The sequence below is a fragment of the Squalius cephalus genome (assembly GCF_949319135.1).
Source record: "Squalius cephalus genome assembly, chromosome: 1".
In the NCBI taxonomy this organism is placed as follows: Eukaryota; Metazoa; Chordata; class Actinopteri; order Cypriniformes; family Leuciscidae; genus Squalius; species Squalius cephalus.
The window spans coordinates 4,887,645-4,902,666 of NC_137122.1; the positions used below are offsets into that span (position 1 = coordinate 4,887,645).

At 39.7% G+C, this 15,022-nt stretch overlaps 3 protein-coding genes across 3 annotated transcripts in view; all 3 read left to right on the plus strand.

Moving 5' to 3' along the window:
* The window catches only part of LOC307156367 (uncharacterized protein), a 1,306,365-nt gene that overhangs the window by 969,564 nt on the left and 321,779 nt on the right, over positions 1-15,022 (plus strand). The gene's annotated exons all lie outside the window — the stretch shown is intronic.
* LOC307156000 (uncharacterized protein) overlaps positions 1-15,022 on the plus strand; it is a 279,400-nt gene that overhangs the window by 137,301 nt on the left and 127,077 nt on the right. The window lies entirely within an intron of this gene.
* LOC307156221 (uncharacterized protein) overlaps positions 1-15,022 on the plus strand; it is a 171,897-nt gene that overhangs the window by 83,425 nt on the left and 73,450 nt on the right.

Here is a 15,022-nt window from a genome sequence, read left to right on the forward strand (position 1 = left end):
ATCACACAAAAAGAAGACATGCTCTAAATTTTCAATATTTGTTTCACAAAAAACACAATTATTCACCTCAAAATTAAATTTCAATATTAAATTTTTTTTTTGAAGTTCACTTCCTTAACTTTAGGAGGAAGGGGAAAAGATAAATAATTTAACCTAATTTTTTTTTTTCAACCAAATCAAAATCTCTAAGCACATAATTTTTAGCGCTGTCATGGGAAGGACAAAGATGAACATATCGCCTTCCCTTCCATTCAAACTGATATTTTGGATATAATATTATGGACATCGACCTGAAGAATGAATGCTATATCAGATGCAGGTAATAGACTTGTTTAGCTGATCTCTCTCTCTCTCTCTCTCTCTCTCTCTCTCTCTCTCATAATACCATAACGGTACTCAACATAATGCAACAAGCTTCGACTCAACGTTCCTTCGTTACTAGTTATAAAGTGACATTTTAGAGTCAGTAACGGTGAGCTCTGTCAAACTGTCAAATTGAGATTTGAATCCATGGCAGAAGGAAGTAATTTTGCAACAAAGAAGGTTTTTAAAGACACTAAGTGGTTGTTTTTTATTTATTTACTCGCGTGTGTGTTCAAACTGTTATATAAACGCAATATTACACTCGTCCACGGCTCTGTGGAATACTTCATTCTGATTGGTCAATTGCGCCATCCAGCGGTATGTTATTCCCAGATAACAACCACCAACATTAAAGGTGCTATAAGCGATCTCACGCGTTTTTTAGGCCAAATATTTTTTTTCACATACCGCAAACATCTCCTCACTATCCGCTAGCTGCCTGTCCCCTGAACACACTGTAAAAGTTCTGCAGACAGCCCAGGCTCCACAAACTGCAGCAAAAACAAACTGAGCAACAAACAGAGCGACCCACTGCACGAAACATAAACTGTTCCAGCCAATAACCGACAAGAATGATGTGGGGGTGGGGTTCGGGGGTTAGTGTGCGGATGAGGAGGAGGGAGGGTCTAGCTAGCCTCCATTTTGTTTGATGATAATTCAAACATCAACAAGAGTTTACGCCAACCGAGATCGCTTATAGCACCTTTAATAATACACCGCTCATCTGGGTAACTACGAGTCATCTTCACCGGTACTACTTATATGCTTAATGTGTTAATGTGAAAACACCACAGGTTACAATGGAAGACTTCAGCATTAATATCAACATATATGGTACAAATAACCAGCAATGGATAGAATCAAATGACTCCACTAACTCCCCAGTTAAAACAAAAATACAAAAACTGAACTCCAAAGAACAACCACGAGACACAAAGAACTGAATTAATCTGGACTACGAAACTATCACACACACACAAAAACATTATGGGCAATGAAACTTGTGGGCAATGAACTCAAAGATTGGCTAATTGAGAAAAAATGCCGACAGATTAGATACGTTTTTTTTTGCGTCAGATATCAACGCAGAGAGAGAGTATAAAGTAGGGTTGCTGACTTTGTCACTATGAAATGAGGACAAGGTGGCCTGGTTTTGTGTCAATATACAGTGTATGGTTTTAAGCCATTTGTCATAATGTTATGGATAACTTAATTAAATATTAATGCAAAACTCTCATGCCTTGGCAACGTACAGTAGGTTTAATAATAGTTTGTTAATTTACAGTGTGAAGGAGGGTGAGACACGCGACGGTGAACTCCGTGCGCTGATCAACTCAAGCTGTGTTCTTTGTTCTGTGCTACTATTTTGTTCTATTTGTTAGTGTTCGTTATGTCTATGTTGACAAGTGTAGAGTAAATGTGTGTTTACATGTGTAGAGAGAAAAATTGAGGGACGTGAGTTTGTGCAGTCATTTATTAGTCTTAATAAATGTTTTAAACTGCTCTTTGCCTTGCGTCTCCTTTTATGTTGCTGAACCCTTTCGAAACGAGCATTTTAACAACAGGGGTTCGTAACACCTGGCACACTGAGGACAAATGATACAATCCTGAACAGGACAAACAATTGTCAGCAGAAAAAAAGAAAAAATACTTTCTGAATTGACTATGACTCTGTCATTGCATACATTGACAAATGGTTTGATTTCTCATCAGAAAATGTGATGATGAAACTAAAACCAATGGGCCTACATGAGGAGCTCTGCTTCACTGACCAGTTTTCCAAAATTTAGGGAAAGCCAATTTGATCAACAATCAGCTGCTTGGGTCTGGTATCCAAAAAAGCCGTCTTCTTTCCACTGAAGCATCTTCAATTTGAGTTTTCCCACCTCCTCATCTGTGATGCAGAGCTTTGTTTCCTCCAGCTTTTTAACAAGTGTGTCAAAAACACATCCCACGTTGTGGAAAAAGCACAGATAAATCTCAGCAGCTGCAGTTTTTTCTTCTTCCTCAAAAATCCTCCTCAGTGCCACAGGACAGGTCTCCCCAAGGGACATGAAGTATGAGGTGAGAGATCAACAGCTGGATGAAGCGACAACCATCGCGTGCAAACATGACGCAGAATTTCACGCCACTCAATGTCAACAAAGACAAAAAATGCATGCAGTTCCGATACTGAGAAGTGGCTGTAGATCTTTAAAACCAGTGACTCAATATCCACAGAGAGCTGATCACAGGCGTGCTTGCAGGTGTTATGAGCTATGTGAGCCGGGCAATTAGCTTTCGAAATGCGACTGTTGGCACTGCTCAATAACTGGTAAACATTTTCAGGCAGTTCATCAGAGTTCGATGAATACCATTTGCAGTTTCATCATTATCTTCTTAAAGTCAAGTAACTTGCACTGCACTCCATCAGACACAGAAAAATGTGATTGGATGATGACAGGTGTCGGTGATCATTCTCAAGTGTCGTGATCAGCACTGCTGCTGTTGTATCAGTCAGTGGTTAGATCAGCATATAGTCAAAAAACGGGACAAGGGAGGTCAAATAAATTAGGCCCAAATTACGGGATGTCCTGGCTAACTCGGGACAGTTGGCAACCCTAGTATAAAGACAGTAGAGCTGCATGATTAATCTTTAAAGGATCTTGATCTCGATTCAAACACCCACACGATCTTATTCTATTTTGTATAATTGACAAAAACTTCACACCGGAACATTCAAATCTGTTTGCGCTGTCGCTGAGAGAGCAGTTGTCAATACAAATGAAACGGCTTTACTTTCACAGTCTTTTCAACCACACAGTATCGATATTTCTGTGTTACAAATATTCAAATGATCACAGAAGTACTGAAATAAAAGTTTATAGTTTGAGTATAAACACTGATGTCTACGATAGCAACCAAAACAGAGTAAATCACCTTTTGAAAGTCGCTGCCTTCAAATAACGAGTGTTTCGATGACATCTCTGATGCTTCAAAACATTCATAAAGATGACATTAAAGCTGCAGTCTGTAACTACGCAGACTACTTTACACCGGTCGGGTCGGCACCGCTGCGGAGTAGGCCAGTGCCTGCGTGACTCACCCTTAGACATAAACAGAGAGAAGTAAGCTACAATGTTCTTCCGCAAGACGCATGCAGTTCTGTTTATTAACTGCTAGAGCGCTGATTCATCCAGTAATGAAACAAGTGAAGTCTTTATCAATCAATCATTCAAACCGACTTTAAAAATATTATGTTTCACCTGTCTGGATCTTACATGTGTGTTCAAGCTTATTCTACCCATTCTGAGAGGGTATTTTCCACTGCTGGAGATACAATAAGCTATAAGAGAGGTCCCAAATTATCCTAGAGAATGAAGAAATGTTTATTTTTCTTCAGAAAAATGTATTATTTTTGCAAAAATTGCTAAATAATATGTTGAATTTGTTGACATTACCAGTCTGTTAAACTCATTTGACAAATATAAGAAATAAAAACAAAAAGGATTGTGCATTTTCCCCTTACTACTATTTTTATTAGTTGTTTTAATCATTTTTATTGAAAACGGGAAACGAAACCGGAATCATTTGGCGGAACCGGAATCAGAGCCGGAACCAGAACATTTCTTACGATTCCCAACCCTAGTGCCAACTAATGAGTCTACTAGGGATGCCACAATTCTCAATATAATATTGAACCGTTCGGTACGACATCCACGGTTCAATACGCGCTTATGAATTGCGGTTTTTTCGGTTTTATGTTTAAATAATTTATTTCTCTCCGAATTGACTCTTTGTGTGTGCCTGTAAGTCTACGAGCTGATAAGGAAATTCCCCGCGAGTAAATATTCAATCACTATGCTCTAAAGTTAGGGGGCGCTTAACCATCATTCCACACTTTAACATGGCAAGCGGCGGTGAAGTGAGGCTACAGTACGAGGAAGCGCTGGCGTCTTTCAAATCCGTGGTGTCGGGACATTTCGGTTTTGCCGTTGAGTATAGTGCCGAGGAAGAAAAAACGGTAAACAATAAAAATAACTGTGTGCAAGCATTGTTATACACGTGTAGCCTACTCAAACAGAAACACTTCCAACATGACTGCACATCTGCGGCACCATCACCCAGCAATATCACTGTCTGAAGGCACAAATATGTTTATTTGAAATGGTCAATTTAAAGGGGTCGCACACCGAACGCGCAGCGCCACGTCTTTTAAATTCGAACACATTATTCTCTATGAGTGTACGTAGCGCTACACACACCGTTGGCGCCTTTCGGATTCTGTCCGCAGCGCCCAGCAACGGCTCAGGACCGTGTTCAAAATCCTGCCGCGCCACAGAGCGCCATCTACATAGTTTTACATTAAATGTACATTTATTTGTCTCAAATCGTCGTTCATGTATATACTGACTTCACCCTGTGCTGCAATATACATTTAGTTTTACATTCATTCACAGAAATCAGCTGCTTGAATGAAAATTGCTGATGTTATCGGATTTTCAGGTGATATTGTCATTCATTCAGTTAACGGACGCTCTGAGGTAAAGTGTTCAGACTGCATACTTAGCAACGATTGTATTGTACAGTACAATCATAACATAGTACAGGCATTATCTTAGTTTCATAATGTCCTTATAAACATAACAATATTGCTGGCCATAAACTGAGAAAGTGCGCGTCCGGTGTGCGATACCTCGAGTTGTCCTAGACTGACCCCCTTTATGTTTACTAAAATGTAGGCCTATGTTTATTTTCAAAATTTAGGAATTTGTGTGTTCCCCAGTTTACATGGGCTACCAGCAGCTGTGAGATGTCAGTGTTAGGCTAATTGTATATTATACAATACACTAGGAACTAGTGGACTTTGCTTAGCTTTTAAGTAAAATAAAGGAGTATTGCAATAAATCGTTTTTATTTTTTTTCTCCTTAACCTCTTACTGTTCCTATTGCCTAAGCACAGAATAACAAAAAAACCACTCTTATGTGTCAAGCCATCAGAACCGAACCGAACCGAAAACCGTGGTTAAAAAACCGAGGTATGTATTGAACCGTGGGCTAACTGTATTGTTGCATCCCTAGAGTCTACATATAAGCAAAATATTTTAATCTTAAAGTCAGTCCTACAGAGGATTCAGTTTGTTACTTTTTAACAGATGAACCCTGTTGAACAAAAGCAATAATATAACAATATGACAATAAACCAATTTGCATTGCATGGATGTTTTGTATTCATTTCACTCTCCTGCCTTAACACACACACAAATAAAAAAACAAAACAATTCAAACAACCATTTGCTAAGAAAATATTTCACAATCAGAAAGAGAAAGAAAAAAAATGTGTATGTGTATATATATATATATTAAATTATATTCAATTTACACAGTTCAAACACTCAGGTTCTTTCTCACTGTTCAATGATTCAGTGAGTCAGTTCATTCACTTAATGATTCGTTCAACAGTTCAAGCGCTCAGGATCTTTTGTTCAGTGATTTAAGGACTCAGTTCATTTGGTGGGGATGTTTCCCTTCACATTTAGTTTAATTGAGTTGTACAGCATTTCAATGAGTTGATTTGTACTGAAAATGTATTATAATTGTCAATCAGCAAAACTGTACTCACTATACGATCACAACGCAAAAAGATTACATTCCTTGTAAAAGATTAAAAAGACTATGGACTATCATAAAATAAAGCAACTTTATTTTGGGAGCTTTCTCTGTTTCTCTGACTGAAAATATAACTAGAGAGAGTGCTAAAGCTCCTCAAGTCGTATTTGTGGAGGCATATTTGTAGAAATTATCATTCTTTCTTGTGATGTAGCTATGTCAAATAAACAGACCGGTAGGCTAAACCACTTATTTCTGTGTGACTGACTAATATGCAATTTTGACACAAATTAATTCATTATGATCAATGTATCACTTATTACTGTAAACCTGTGGTAAAACATTGATTCTTGGGTTTAAAATATTCAAGTAAACAACAAAAATGCCAGCAAACAGTCGCCTTTATCACGTTTGTTTTGCGATCATGCTGTTTCCATTTATTTCAATCTGATTAGTTTTCTAATAAAACCTTTGTTTTAAAACATTTGTTGGTGAAATTATGTTTTTGTGTGACGTTGCTCCAGAGAGGCTTGTTACGGGCGTGTTTTAGTGAAGCGCAGCAGAGCTTCTTGCCCGATAGTGGAAACGCAGCAGATTATGGACAATGGACAGCCCCAATACTGGGAATGGTGATAGCAGACTTGGCATTACAAGAAGGGTGTGTACTGTAAGAGAGTGTGATGCAGCAGACATGCAGTCAAATGATGTTTCATTAACAAAGTTCGGGAGGAGCACGTTCAAATAATCAATCAATCAATCAACTCGTCATCAAACAATTACCATGTCTACCCTATATCAGCATGAGAGGAAGCATATATATTTACTCTGTCAACTCACCTAACTTCCTTGACAGTTTTCAGCATCCCTCCACCACCCCGACTCCTCACTCTTGGCTTGTTCTTTCACAGCCAGGAATACGGGGGGAGTACTCTGGGTTCGGGCCGAATACCGAGCCCGGAGCCCTCTCCTCGGACAGCATGCCAAATACGCATTTATTCTATCTGACTTATCTGTAAGTGTGAACTCGTGAAATGTTAATCAGAAGTCTAGAGATTTCAGCACGTCAACTGCTGAAATGCTGAACATGGTGTGCCTGATATGTTAGGGCAAATGAGTTCAATTGTCCATCAGATTGGTCAACAGTTAGCAGACAAGTCAAGTAATTCAGCACAGAAAAGTCAAGGAGCTTAAGTTCTGACACAATTGAAATTGAGGAATGGGAAGATCTGATGAGGACATTTGTTAAAAAGAGCAACATGAATGCTCGGCCAACCCAACACTTCACCACAACTTTACCATTCAGCTAGACTCGTCATCCATAACTCCATCTAGATCAGCCAGAAACCTTGGTGTGGTAATTGATGATCAATTGAACTTCACAGACCACATTGCTAGAACTGCCCGGTCATGTAGATTTGCCTTGTACAACATTAGGAGGATCAGACCCTTCCTATCAGAACATGCTACTCAACTCCTTGTCCAAGCACTTGTTTTATCCAGACTTGACTATTGCAACGCTCTCCTGGCTGGTCTTCCAGCTTGCACAGTCAAACCTCTGCAACTGATCCAGAACGCCGCAGCTAGAGTGGTCTTTAACGAGCCGAAAAGGGCACACGTCACTCCTCTCCTCACAAAATTGCACTGGTTGCCAGTTGCCGCTCGCATCAAATTCAAGTCACTGACGTTTGCCTACAGAACAACCACTGGTTCTGCTCCCTTTTACTTTAACTCTTTACTTCAGACTTACGTGCCATCCAGGAACTTGCGCTCTGCAAGTGAACGGCGTCTTGTGGTGCCATCTCAAAGAGGCACAAAATCTCTTTCTCGGACCTTTACCATGACTGTTCCCTGCTGGTGGAATGATCTGCCTAACTCAACCAGAGCGGCTGAGTCCATAACCACTTTAAGAAACGGCTGAAGATGCTTCTTTTTCGACAGCACTTGATCCAGTAATACTAACACTTTCTCTCTACTACTCTATTCTATTCTGTTCTATAAAAAAAATAAAAAAAATAAAAATTCTGCGTTAGATTAAACTGAGAAGGGTCATAGCACTTGCATATTGTTGTCCTACTGCTAGTTTAACTGCTTCTATTGTTCTCATTTGTAAGTCGCTTTGGATAAAAGCGTCTGCTAAATGAATAAATGTAAATGTAAATGAATGCTGATGAACATGTGGAGGAAATCCTTGTGCACCTGCGTGGTAAAGTAAAAGATGTTGTCAAATTCTGGATCAGGAACTGTGATTTCTACCACCACTGTCTGTCCAAATTCTCTCTATAGCCTCTTGCACAAACATTTCAGTTGTAATCATTACTCACCTGTCCCGCTTGCTGATTTTTACACTACCTTGCCGGAGGAGGATGAGAATCCGTACGACTACTGGCTGAGACTCAAGGCAGCGGATGTTGTTTCTGAATGTCTGTGAGAGCAAGGTAAAATGCTTGATAAGCCCAATGTGGAAGTGGTCCACATGTTTATCAGACATTGCCCGAGTAAAGACTTAGCCCTAACCTTCAGGTCCAAACCGATTGGCAAGCATGTCAGTCTCATCCAAAACGCCAGCCTTATAGAAGTCTCTCTAGGATTGAAGGTTTTGATGCTTTACCGTGTGCTATCTGCAAAGATGCTGCTCACTCTGCCTTAACACATTGTCATGAGCACCAACTGTTTCCAGCAGGGCCGTTTCTAGGCATAGGCAAACTAGGCGGTCGCCTAGGGCGCAAACAGCTGGGGGGCGCCAGTGAGAGCCCCCACCCCACCAAGAGATTTTTTTTCTCACCCAGGCGAGTGGAAGAAAATCCTTTTTTTTACATTTCCGATAATGGAGCGTATATTTTGGCAAAAATACGCCCACCACTAAATATCTACAGTGGCATAGGTCGTAAGGCGTGAGGTGCTTGAAAGTAGCTTTTGATGCGTTCGACCCGAGTTCGAATCCGCCTTTTGCCGAACTCGCTCTTCTCCCTTTTCCCAAGACATGAGATGTAAAAGTTATAGCCTAGCATAAAGGTCTCTAGCGTTATATTTTGTCAACGAACTAAAATCGAAACCGTGATATGGCTTTGTGCCTTTATAAAACAGCACAAGACTTTAATTAAGTAGCCTATATAGGCATTCTGTTTGTGCTGCGTGATTTAAAGAAAAGTGCGCACTTTGCTCATGCGATCAGGTGTTTTTCTCCAAAATAAAAGCTCAAGGGTTTATTTCTTGCAACTTGCAAGTGAAAAAATTAGGACAAAAGTATTGTAATTTTCCTATACTATAGTAGGCTATAATGTAAAATATACTTTTGAAATATTCATTTTAATTTATACAGTACATATTATTGGCTAAATGTATTTTACGTCATAAGAATACTTAAAAATCATAAACACCAGTGATAATGTAATGTAGATTGAGACTCTATATCATAACTAAGATGTTTGAGCCCTTTAGTGTCCAGGTACAAGTCAATGTTTTTTCTTTGTTCAATGTGCACAGTTCATGGGTTGAAGCTCTTAATTTTTAGCTCTCAAAGTGCACCAGATTGATGCATTAATTTAACCTTAAAATGTACAAAATTTTCTAGCGGGGGAGCATGCCCCCGAAACCCCCTAGAGGGACAGGGGTCCACCCAACATAGTTTCACAAAATCCTATGGGAGAGAACGATCATTTATTAATTAATTTATTAACTACTCCAGCATAGTGCAACAACAAAGTCATTTTAAGTGAGTAAAACTGTTAATGCCAAATTACAATATTTAATTTTTATATATAATAGATAAAAATATATAATATGGGGGGGGGGGGGGGGGGGCGCTCAATAGGAATCTTGCCTAGGGTGCCAAAAAGGCTAGAAACGGCCCTGGTTTCCAGTGTCAATCACCAGGTCACTCTAGATGTTTCTGTCCTAGGTGGAGAAGACAATCGCATCAGCCTGATCAGGAAAACTAGCAGGTCTGTGCGTAAGGGAGGTTAGTACAGACCAGGGGTGCGTTTCCTGAAAGCATCGTTGGCCAACTATGGTCGCAAGTTCATTGCAATGTCCATTGAACTCTATTGGTAACGACGGAACTTGCGACCATAGTTGGCCAACGATGCTTTCGGGAAACGCACCCCAGATTGATAACCCTCCCGTCTCTGACACACAAGATTATGAGTCTGTACATGAGCAGCACAAACCCAGTGACTCTCCTGATAAAACTGCTGTCTTTCAAGAAATTCAATGAGTCTCCAGAGCTGATTCATTATTTTACACAACTGTATCTGTAGAAAGTGTTCCGTCTTTCACTGCTCTACTCGACAGTGGTTCAGCGGCCTGCACTCTCAGCAAGACTGCTGAAGCTAGTTTGTTTGCAAGTGCTCCCACGCCGACAAAGTGTTCTGCTGATAATGTTGTGATTATTGGATGTGGTGGTCATCGAGTCACACCAACTCAAATGTATGATCTGTCTGTCTGTGTATACGGGTTTAAAATGATAATACCTGTGCTGTTTCTTCCAGGACAGACAGATGAGTTGATCTTGGGCAGTAAATTCGGCTGAACGATTAATTGCATTTGCGATAATATCGTGATATGATGAAATGCGATTTTTTAACCGCAAAAGCTGTGATTACAGTCTGGTCATGTGACAAGTCTGCACTACAGATGAAGCATCAACTTGGCACACTACACATATAGGACTGGCATAGGCTACAGGAAATAACCGTTTTTTTTTTTCCTCTTTGTTATTTGTTTTGAAGCTATTTTAGTTAAAATTATTAGGCTAACATGTAATTGTATTAATTTAGTTTTTTAATGTGTAATTATTTTTAAATGTAGGCCTACTTATAATTACACATGTAATTAAATATTTTAAGTTTTATTAATAAGATTAGTTAATTAAGAAAAAAAATAGATCGGCTCATGAGGTGCCTAAAGATTCCCATCCCTATTTGTGACCCCGTCACGGAAACCAGTGACTCAAGTCGGCAGCACAACTTTCGAGCAAAATGAGAAAGAAGTGTTTTTTTTTTTCAAAATTGGTGATTTTCACTTTTTTGCAGAATCTGTTAGTTGAGATCACGAAGAAGCCTCTCCATGTTTGAGATAGCAGTATTGGTATATTTAAAAGCGTACATTTTTAGATTGAAATCGGCTTGTTTTTCGAAGATTCTAGCATGCAGTAGGGGCGTGTCATTGTCGGTGTGTATTTCCATACTGAATAAGCCGGCTTTTGTTCTTTTGTTATTGCCCCGCCCTCCAAGGGAACAGCGTGGCTACTTATTATGCAGTGCTCTGGCCGGCTCTATCTGATATCAAAATTCAATGAAGATGGACGCCGCAAAGATTGTCGCAGACGAGCTGAACCGTGGGAGTTACACCGAAACTGTTTTGAAGTACTTCTTCAAGCCGGATGCTTATGAACAAGCGCTCACTGATTCTGAAGACGATAGATTCGCCTATTTTAACACTGTATATCATAATGGTCTAGTGGTAGAACGTTTGCCTATCATGCAAGAGGTCTTGAGTTCGAATCCACGCTCGTGTAGTTTTTTTTTTTCTCGTATACTTTTTTTTCTCATCAAAACCGATTATGTTAATCAGTGGTTGTATATTAAGCAGAGACACGTTTGTGTGCATTATGTTTTGTGATTTCCCCAGAACGAATCTGAGTATCCGCAACGGATTGAAGCGCATGTCCGAGTGAATACAGTGCGGTGTGTGCGCGAGCCACACGAGAAAACACTGTATCCGCGCCACTGATTGCAGCAGCAACGAGCACTTTGATCACTTGATTTAAAAAAACACATTTCACACCTGCCTCATTTAGTTCGGTTGAATCGCACTAGAGTTCGTTTTCCCCCTTGGTGCGGTTCGTTTGGGCAGGTGTGAATGCGGCAATCGCACTCGGGTGCGCACCAAAAGCGGACCAAACAAGCGTACTGAGGAGGAGAGGTACGTGGTCTCGGTACGCTTTCAAACGAACTCTGGAGCGGTTCGTTTGTGGTAAGAACTTGATCCGACCTCGAACAGACCCAGCTGCCAAAGAACTGCGCATTTTTGGACTAAACCAGCTGCCGTAGTCAGCTGCGCTGTGCATTATGTCACTGTTTAGCAACATTAATGCACGCGTCGCCTCCTCCTGAAGTGACTCGCCGCGTGCATTGAATAAAACATTTTTTAAGCCGCATCCTCGCTTCATTCTCAAATGTTATTGTTTGCCTAAAGTGGTGTAGACAAACTATAAACTATGACTAGGGATACAATCAGCCCACGCAGTCGTCTCTCCATAGTAAAAAGTGGCGTGTTGTCTGCCGGATTTTCCTCCTCTTTGTTTAATTCCGGGAGTTCTGTTGGAATTTTCCCGCACGTTAATTCTGACAATCGAAGTGCAGTTATGAAAATACGTTCAAGACCCATCTGGCCAACGAGTGATGTGGATGTTCATGACTGCATTTTGTTTCGTTTCATAAATTGATCCGGACCAGAGCGAAAGTGTGGTGTGAAAAGGAACCAAAACACCTGAAAAAGCTGTAAAGCTTTACAGGGGGTATGGCTTATCTAAATGAGATGTAAATGAGCCCTATTGTCACTCCCAGCAGGAGAGAGAGGTGAGAACTGCACAAATTTTAGAGGCCGTTTTCTTCCCTTTGAATTTTTTTGAGTGCCTACTTTCAAATGGCCACAACTTCTCCAAATATGATCAGATTTGCATGTGTTACACATCGTTGGAAAGCTTGGAGACTACACTTTCAGAATCTGTGAATAACTCAAAATGCCCCAATGTCATTACTTTCCGTGACTGGTCACATTTTACAATAACTTATTGCTTGTTTTTGTTGAATAAAAGAAAAGATAAAGAGCTTAAAAAATAATCGTATATTAAATCGCAATCACAATATTGGTAAAACGAAATCGCAATTAGATTATTTTCCAGAATCGTTCAGCCCTAAATAAAATAGATAACTTATGTTTAGTTAATTTATGGATTTGTTTAATTACTTTACTTACAGCACATTTATCTAATGTAAGCTGTGTTGACAACAGTGAATTCTACATAATAGCACATGTACATCACTCAGTTGTCAAAAGATTTTCCTGTCAGATGTAATTTTCCTGTCAGATGTGTCACCCTATATCTTAAGGGAATCCCCTGCCACCCTTTCGGCCGCCTGTATCAGGGATCTTGTCCTTTCGGTCATGACCCACAGCTCATGACCATAGGTGAGAGTAGGAATGTAGCTTGACTGGTAAATTGAGATCTCTGAGATCTCCGTCGCTGATCTCTGCGATGTTCAATTATGACGTATCCTCTCGCGTGGCCTCCTGTGATAGAAGAGTATCCATCGGATGACCACTCGAGAATCTGGGCGGAAGCAGTAAGCCATCCGGGAACTTCTCGCCTACTCTTTTATGAATACTGATGTTTCAAACGTTCTACTCCTTTCACGTACTGTTTTCACCTACTATATAGTAGATAAGTAGACATATTCGAATGCACTATTAGTATACACACGTCCGAATCTCGCGAGAATCAGTACATCAACCAGCTAATTCTCGCCTACTCTTTTAAGATTCGTACATACTTTTTCGCTCGCCTACTGTTTTTCCCTACTATATAGTAGGGAAGTATGTGGTTTCGATTGCAGCCTGAGACTCAAATGTGAAAAGGAAGGATAGAGTTCCTTATGCAGAAGCAGTTCAAAGAGTGGAGCAAACAAAGAGGATTAATGAAGGAAGTGTTAGAGGGGAAATTGAAACAGAGAATGTATGGACACAGATAAAGAAATGTCAGAGAGGAGGAGAAAAAGGAGTGGGGAGAAAAGAGGAACTTGGTTATCTTTATTGCAGGGGTAATTAATGCAGCAGCTGAGGTTAAATCTAAAACTGAAAGGATTCAAATTATTACAAAGGCAGCAATTCAGCATTTGGGCATGCTAGACTTAAAATGGGAAGAAATAAGGGAATGTCTTGCTGTACACTCAAGTCAGGAAGTAGGTTAAGGATGATCTTATTTATTATGTTCATTTTACAACGGAATGCAATGAGTCTGTTGGCAAATGGTCAAGATTTTAAACAGTTTATAGATAGATATAATGTGTATTCAGGAAACATGGTTAAAACCTAGATTTGATTTTGATTTAACTAATTATATTGTCATCAGACGAGACAGAGAGCATGGAAGCGGTGGGGGTTATGCTACCTTTATAAGGAAGGGTGTACCTTGTAGGGTGTTGGGTACAGGGAAGGAACAAGAATATGTGGTAGTGGAAGTATGGGCAGATAAAAAGAAAATAGTAATAATAAATTATTATAACCCTTGTAAGCAGTTAGAATTAAAGAAACTAGAGGAAATAGAAGGTCAGGATAGAGATAATATTGCATGGTGTGGAGATTTTAATGCTCACAATACACTGTGGGTAGGCGAAAAGACAGACAACAATGGACAGGTGATTGAGGAGGTAATGAATGATAGGAACTTAGTTTGTTTGAATGATGATTGAAGGATTAGGTGATTTTCACATATTTAGTTTTTTTGACTGTAAAATTCTAAAACAATGTGCTATCTTCATGTGCAAGATGTCATCTTTTTCAGAAAAAAATTGGCTTTCAACTACAGCTATTGGCCATTACTGTGTGTGGTGTGTGCTTGCTGGTATGTGTCGGCGACGACACAGCCGATTTAAAAGGGTTTATAATAACATCAAATGCATTAATACAATGATAATTCACAACATTCAAAAACTGATATTTGTTTTGTTAAATCAATTACTGTATGTAAATGGAAGAATCTGTATTAGTTTGCTGCCGCAGGTGCACAACAAATGTTCATACGACATGAAAATACTGTGTTACGACATTTCAACCTGCTGGTGGGAGGGGCCACGTCTCGTGCTTTGCGGCTCATGTGCGTCAACGGTAGATGAAAGAAATTGACTAAGTATACTGTTCACAACGACAAAACATCTATAAACATCAATATAATCACACACACACACAAAAAAAACAAGGATTACACGCCACTTCTCTGTATTCCAGCTGCTCTCTTTCTGCCGGTTGTGTAAAGCTGTGCTGAGATAGAGACATAAATCATTTCAGTTTT